The sequence below is a fragment of the Leucopleurus acutus genome, assembly GCF_964270905.1.
Source record: "Leucopleurus acutus genome assembly, chromosome: 7".
Lineage (NCBI taxonomy): Eukaryota > Metazoa > Chordata > Mammalia > Artiodactyla > Delphinidae > Leucopleurus > Leucopleurus acutus.
In genome coordinates this window covers 50,217,267-50,225,667 of record NC_139150.1, presented here as the reverse complement: position 1 = coordinate 50,225,667, position 8,401 = coordinate 50,217,267, and positions in this window count along the sequence as shown.

The window sequence follows — 8,401 nt, the reverse complement described above, 5'->3', positions numbered from 1 at the left end:
TGATCCAAACTCTGCCACTTAACTTGTTTGTTGACACTAGCCTCAGTTTTCTTGTCTGTAAAGTGGAGAACCTAACCTGTGGTACGTGGGCCATGAGCAAAGCAAACACATGACAAATACTATCACATGTGCAGCATGATATCATATTCAGATTTGGGATTTCCCCCCAAAGTATGATTTATGACATCCTCTACTCAACCTCAAACTTAGTCAAAACACTTATTTTGGTTATCTTGGTGATGGATTCTGATTCCCTGGAACAATTTTTCTTGCCCCTTAACAGTACTTGTATTTTACTCCATCTTCTTCATAGCTTCTAAAACTAATAAGCCAACCTTACGTTTGACAGTTTGTATTAAATAATAGGTTTATAATAGGTTTCTCAAGCTATACCTGACTCGATATTCTAATAAACCTCATTGCTACTTCTGAAGAAAGACCCCTGTTCATACATGTAAAGTCTGTGTGGATTGGCTATACACGGTTGCCAAGGAAAGCGGACTTTATACCTCCAAGGTACATGCTAAGATTAAAGTAATTTTAGGGGTTTCCCTGGTGGCACAGTGGTTGAGAGTCCACCTGCCGATGTAGGGGACGCGGGTTCATGCCCCGGTCCGGGAGGATCCCACATGCCGTGGAGCGGCTAGGCCTGTGAGCCATGGCTGCTGAGCCTGCGCGTCTGGAGCCTGTGCTCCGCATCGGGACAGGCCACAACAGTGAGAGGCCCGCGTACCGCAAAAAAAAAAAAAAAAAAAAAAAAAGTAATTTTAGGTCATGTCCAGTTGAATTCTTGGCATGGATTTATCTTTTGCAAATGAAAACAGCTACATACCAGAAAAAGAAGGAGGGGCACAGGTATGAAATTTCATATAAATTTACCCTGCTGTTCAAAACTATGACTTCATGACTGTCTTTCTGTGTATACTACTATTAGAGTAAGAAATGGCTTCAGATCCTTGGCTTGACTTAATTAACCATGACATTTTAAAGATCCCAATTAGTGGCCCCTGGGAATTTATAAAACTGAGCTCACTTATATCCTGATGTTTGCTAGAGAAACAATCTGAGCTCACCTGGTCCATTTTCTCTGGATGTATTATTTAAGATAAAATGTTTCAGCTCTCAACACACTGGGTATAGAGGGAATATACCTCAACATAACAAAGGCCATATATGACAAGCCCATAGCTAACATATTCAAGAGTGAAATGCTAAGAGCTTTCCCTCTAAGATCAGGAGCAACACAAGGATGCCCACTCTCTCCACTTTTATTCAACCTAATATTAGAAGTCCTAGCCAGAGCAATTAGGCAAGAAAAAAAGAAAAGGCATTGGAATCAGAAAGGAAGAAGTAAAAAGCTGTCACTATTTGCAGATGGCATGATATTATAGATACAAAACCCTAAAGGCTCCACCAAAAAACCGTTAGAACTAATAAACCATTTCAGTAAAGCTGCAGGATACAATATCAATATGAAAAAATCAGTTGTGTTTCTAAACACCAACACTGAACTATCAGAAAGAGAAATTAAGAAAGCAATCCCATTCACAATTGCATCAAAAAGAAATAAAATGCTTAGGAATAAACTGAATCAATAAGGTGAATGATCTGTATACTGAGAACTTTTAGACATTGATGAAAGAAATTGAAGGAAATACACATACATGAAAAGGTATTTTATGTTCATGGATTGGATGAATTAATATTGTTAAAATGTCTACAGTACTCAAAGTGACCTACAGGTTCAATGCAATTTCTATAAAAATTCCAATGGCGTTTTTCACAGAAATAGAATAAACAATCCCAAAATTTGTGTGGAACTACAAAAGACCCTGAATAGCCAAAGGAATCTTGAGAAAGAAGAACAAAGCAAGAGGCATAACACTTCCTAATTTCAAACTGTACTACAAGGCAATCAAAACAGTATGGTATTGACGTAACTGAGACACATAGATCAATGGAACATAATTGAGAGCCCAGAAATAAACCACCACATATTTGGCCAATTAATTTACAACCAAGGAGCCAAGAATATACAATAGGAAAAGGATAGTCTCTTAAATAAATGGTATTGCAAAACCTGGACAGCCACATGCAGAAGAATGAAAGTACACCATACACCAAAAAAAGAATGAAAGTCTTACACCACACAAAACAACTCAAAATGGATTAAATAACTGAAACTAAGACCTCAAACTATAGGACTCCTAGAAGAAAACATAGGCAGTAAGCTCCTTGACATGAGTCTTGGTGATGATTTTTTTGGATTTGACACTAAAAGAAAAGGTAACAAAAGTAAAAAAACAAATGGGACATCAAACTAAAAAGCTTCTACACAGCAAAGGAGAAGAAAATATTTGCAAACCACTTATCTGATAAGGGGTTCATATCCAAAATATACAAGGCACTCATACAACTCAATAGCAAAAAGTAAATAATGCAATTAAAAATTGGCAAAGGACTTAAGTAGACATTTTTCCAAAGAAGGCATGAAAATGACCACAAGGTCCATGAAAAGGTGCTCAACATACTAATCATCATAAAAATGAATATTAAAACCACAATAAGATATCACACCTGTTAGAAGGGCTCTCATCAGAAAGACGAGATAACAAAGGCTGGTGAGTATGTCAAGAAAAGGAATTCCTTGTACACTACTGGTGAGACTGTAAATTGGTACAGTCACCATGGAAAACAGTATGGAGGTGCCTCAAGAAATTAAAAATAGAATTACCACATGATCTAGCAATCCTACTTTTGGGGATATATCCAAAGGAAACAAAACTAGTATCTCAAAGAAATCTATGCCCTTTATACTCATTGCAGCGTTATTTACAATAGCCAAGATACAGAAACAACCTCAGGGTCTGTTGATGGACGAATGGATAAAGAAAATGTGAGACATATCTATAGCTGTATCTTTACTTAGATATAGGTATAATGAAATATTTATCAGCCTTAAGAAAAGAAGAAAATCTTGTCATTTTCAATATGGATAAACCTGGAGGGCATTACACTAAGTAAAATAAGCCATACAGAGAAAGACAAATACTGCATGGTATCACTTATATGTGAAATCTAAAAATAAATAAATGAGTACATAAGGTTTTTTTTAAAAGTCAAACTCATAGAAACAGTAGAAAAGTGGTTGTCAGGGACTGCGGGGTAGGAGAAATAGCATGATATTGGTAAAAGGGTACAAACTTTCGGCAATTAAAAAAAAATAGAATGTTTCTATTCTTATATAAGAGAGATAATAATCCAGAACCAGAGAGTTTAAGCCAATAAACCAGAACAGATTTTTTGAGCTGTCTACTGAAAACTTATTTAAACTGTTGAGGAAAACACCTGTACCCAACAGGAAAACTGGCTCACAAAGACCTGCTGCTGCTCTAAAAAGAAAAGTCAAGCCCACTGAGGCTCTATCCAGTTAGAAATATTAGTGCAAGACAAGCCTCTATTTCCACTTGTGTTTCTGTGATATGTGGGAGCATTGGTAATGCCACATCTTGACCCCAAAGTTTTTTGCTCCAATTTCTGCCATGTTAAATGGAAAAGTAGTTAAATTATATAGAAAGATAAAAGAGTGCACTGCCCAGTTACATTAACTTCCTACCCCTTCTTTCAATGCTGAGATTTTTCCAAAAAGAGTGAATGAAATAAAACCAGAAGAGAAATAAAAGTTTAAAATCTCCAAGGTTCAAAAGTAATAGAAGTAAATGAATTTAGGGTCAGGGTTGCTGTGTAAGGCTGCCCAGGCTGTGCACTGCACAACTCTCAACATTACTATTTATGAAGATTACAACAACCACAATGTGATGTGAATGGTGTCACCTAGAGCTGTGCAAACTGTTCACAGCATATCCACCTGATCCTGCTGGAATTCATTTTGCCAGTTTATCAGCAATTCTCCTCAAATGCTTCACCAAACATTCCTAAAATCTGCCCTCCTACCCACCCCCAATTCAGCTCTACATCATTTCTTACCTGTATTATTGCAGAAGCTTTCTTGCTTCCACCTCCCTCCCTTTTTTTTTTTAGCTCATCACCCATGCTGCCTTCAGAGTGAGCTTCCAAAAGTATAAATATGATCTTTACCTCTATAAAACCTTAGCAGGACCAGGTCAGGCAAGACCAAGTACCATAGCATAAAAAGTGAACTTCTCTGACCTAACCCTGCACTAACACCACAGTATAATTAAGCTTTTCTCACCCTTTGCTCTCAACATTTGGCTACAAGTCCAAATCCCCAGCTCCCTAAAGACGCTACGCTGTTTCACATGGTTCTGAGACTTGGCCAGCATTGAATCCATTTTTGTCCTTATTACCCACTTTTCTGCCTCGGGCATTCATTTTACCTGAAAAATGTTCTCAGCACAACCTTGCTGACCCCTCCTGCACTCAGCCTCTTAACCTGGACACCCTTGATTGTTCCATAATCTCACAGCACCTCATGTTTCTCCTTCCCAGCACTGATGGCAAAGGGAATTCACTACTCTAGAATTTTTCACTTCTCCTGGACTATACACTCCAAGAGGACAGAACTTCATCTCCCCCATTTACTGCTGTAGCTCCAGCACCTAGCACAGTTCCTTGCATACAATAAGAGCTCCATAAATGTCAAATAAATGTGTTGTAGTTATGTGTTTACCAGTACAGCCCAAGTAAAGTTCAAATAAACCCAGCTCCTGAAGTGTTAACAAGAAATACAACTTTTACAGAAAAATGGTTGGGGGGTGTCAATTGAGGGTGTAGAGGAGGGGAGAAATCCTTTTCCTCTACCCATTTTAGATTGTTCAGCTGGGGGGGCTATAAATTAGACTGGCAAGAGACAAATTAAGGGGAGAAAAACAAACAGAAGTTTATTAACATGTGCATTGCACATGCATTCACAGGTATTGAGTACTAAGTATTGAGTAGCTCAAATGGGTGGTTGGAATTTGGGTTTAATATACCAACTTAGGTTAAACAAAGGCAAAAGGGTTTTGGGTGGCTTTTGAGCATGTAAGGGAAGTAATGGGAAAGTGACCAGGGGAAGTATGATAAACAAGGGTTGTTTAGTAATGTTTGTTATGCAGATTTAAGTTGCTGCCCTCTCCACTGGTAAGAACTGTTAAGAGTCCTCCTCTTCCTGGCAAAGGGGAGGGAGATAGCTCTACAAATGGAAATTTCCTTTATAAATGTAAATTTCCGAGGAGGGGAGTAGGAGGGCATGGAGCTCTCCTCCTACCATCAAAAATACATCTACAGGGCTTCCCTGGTGGCGCAGTGGTTGAGAGTCCGCCTGCCGATGCAGGGGACATGGGTTCGTGCCCCAGTCTGGGAAGATCCCACATGCCGTGGAGCGGCTGGGCCCGTGAGCCACGGCCGCTGAGCCTGCGCGTGCGGAGCCTGTGCTCTGCAACGGGAGAGGCTGCAACAGTGAGAGGCCCGCGTACCGCAAAAAAACAAAACAACAACATCAAAAAAATACATCAACATACAGAGCATTCTCACTGAAAACAAACTGAAGATGGTCAGGAAGACTCTTGTACAACCAGGGTTATAAGAAAGATTCACACAGAATTGGGTAGGAAGGGAAGAGAAGTGATAAGGTCAGGACATACACCCCTGGAAGGGACACAGAGGAGGAGGGTGATTACACAGTCTCGGAGATCCTCCCTAGGAAACAAGTAGCTCGAGCCACATATTGAGTGCCCCAGGCCTGGCGTCCAACACAGGGAAGACAAATTCCCCTAGCTGGTTTGAAAACCAATGGGACTAACAGGAGGGCTGTAAGAAACCTGGACTCTGCTCGTGAAGAGCACACACACATTTGCTCACTCCCAACACAAGGCAGAGGAAGCAGATTGAAACTACCGGGGACTCTGGCCGTTTTCCCATGACCACCCCAGCATGTGCACCAGCCTGAGCTGAGCACCCACTCCAGCCCCTATTGCTCCATAGCGCAGCTCAACACCAGCCTGAGGGTGGCAGCCAAGGGGAGCCATTGCTGGCATTACAGAGGCAGCAAATCAGGAGAGATTCAGGGCACTGATTGGGGCTAGGACCGCCACAGCCTTCTCCCCTACCCATGCCAAGTGCCCGCTCAAGCCCCACTTGCTCCAGCACTGCTCCCTTTTGGAGTGAGAGTGCCAGTACTGGGTAGTGCACATTAAGAGGGAATGGAACCAGCTCAGACCCAGCCCTCAGAGCTTTTGCTCCAGAAACTTGTGACCCACCCCTGCCCCCAACAGGGTGGTGCTGGCCACTGAGCAGAGTAGAAGCCCCCACACCTGGCTCTGGCTCTAGCCCCTCCATCTCCAGCCTCACTTCCTACCAAGATGAGAGTTGCCAGCACACTCTGTGGGGAAGACATGACTCATTCTCACATCAGATCAAGCTCTACCACCAAAGCCACTGGGCGCTCACAGACTGTACAGGGACAATCCCATATAAGAACATCCCTTCAAAACCTAAATAGGTAACTATTTCACCTGATTTCATAGAGAAATTAGGCAAAATGAGAAGACAGAGGAATTTTTTTCAAATGAAAGAACAAGAGAAAATATCTGAAAGAAAAACTAATGAAAGAGAAATAATTTACCAGGGCTTCCCTGGTGGCGCAGTGGTTGAGAGTCCGCCTGCAGATGCAGGGGACACGAGTTCATGCCCCGGTCCGGGAAGATCCCACATGCCGCAGAGTGGCTGGGCCCGTGAGCCATGGCTGCTGAGCCTGTGCGTCCAGAGCCTGTGCTCCACAACGGGAGAGGCCACAGCAGGGAGAGGCCTGCGTACCAAAAAAAAAAAAAAAAAACAAAATTTACCAGATAAGAGTTCAAAGCATTAGTAATAAGAATGCTAACTGTATTAGGGAAAAGAACAGATGAACACAGTGAGAACACTAACAAGGAACTAGAAAATGAAAAAAAAAAGAACCAGTCAAAACTGAAGAATACAATAACTGAAATGAAAAACACACTAGAAGAAATTAATAGGAGGCTAGGTGATACAGAAGAATGTATAAGTTATCTGGAAGATAGAATAATGGAAATAATCCAGTCAGAACAAAAACAACCCCAAAGATTTTTAAAAATGAGAATAGTTTAAGGGACTTCTGGGACAACATGAAGCATACCAACATTCACATTATAGGAATCACAGAAGGAGAAGACCCAGAGAAAAGGATCGAAAATGTATTTGATGAAATTATGGCTGAAAACTTCCTGAACAGGAAGAAGATATCCATGTACAGGAAGCACAGAGGGTCCCAAACAAGGTGAACCCAAACAGACCCACACAAAAACATATCATAATTAAAATGGCAAACGTTGAGGATAAAGAGAAAAATTCTAAAGGCAACAAGAGAAAAACTAAAGACTCATATACAAGGAAACTCCCACAAGGCTATTAACTGATTTGTCTGCAGAAACTTTGCAGGCCAGAAGGGAGTGGCATGATTTATTTAAAGTGCTGTATGGGGAAATTCTGCAACCTAGGACACTCTACACAGCAAGATAATTATTTAGAATTAAAGGAGAAATAACGAACTTCTCAGACAAGAAAAAACGAAAAGATTTCATCAATACTAAACCTATCCTAAAAGAAATGTTAGAGGGTCTTCTGTAAGTGGAAAAGAAAAGGCTATAACAAGAGTGAGAGTCAATAGGAAAGGAAAAATGTCACTAGTAAAGGCACATATACAGTAAAGTCTGTAGATCAACAACCTAAATAAGGTATTACAAAGACTAAAAGACAAAAAAATTGTAAAATCAACTATAACTACAATAAACAGTGAAAGGATAATATGAAAATATAAAATATGACAGCAAAAACACAAAATGTGGCAGAGGGGACTAAAAAAAAGGTAGATCTAGGGCTTCCCTGGTGGCGCAGTGGTTGAGAGTCTGCCTGCTGATGCAGGGGACACAGGTTCGTGCCCCGGTCTGGGAAGATCCCACATGTCACGGAGCGGCTGGGCCCATGAGCCATGGCCGCTGAGCCTGCGTGTCCAGAGCCTGTGTTCTGCAACGGGAGAGGCCACAACAGTGAGAGGCCTGTGTACTGCCAAAAAAAAAAAAAAGGTAGATCTTTTGGGATGTGTTTGAACTTAAATGACTACCAGTTTAAAACAAGTAGACAAAGTTATAGGTCAACATATACAAAGCATATGGTAACCAATAATCAAAAACCTACAATAGATATACAAAAACTAGAGAGCATACCACTGTAGCAAATGATCAAGCCACAAGGGAAGAAACTAAAAGGACAGAGAAGAACTATAAAAAGAACCAGAAAACAAGTAACAAAATGGCAATAAGTAAATACCTATCAATAATCTCTTTAAATGTTAATGGACTAAATGCTCCAATCAAAAGACATAGAGTGACTGATTGGATAAAAAAACATGACTCATCCATTT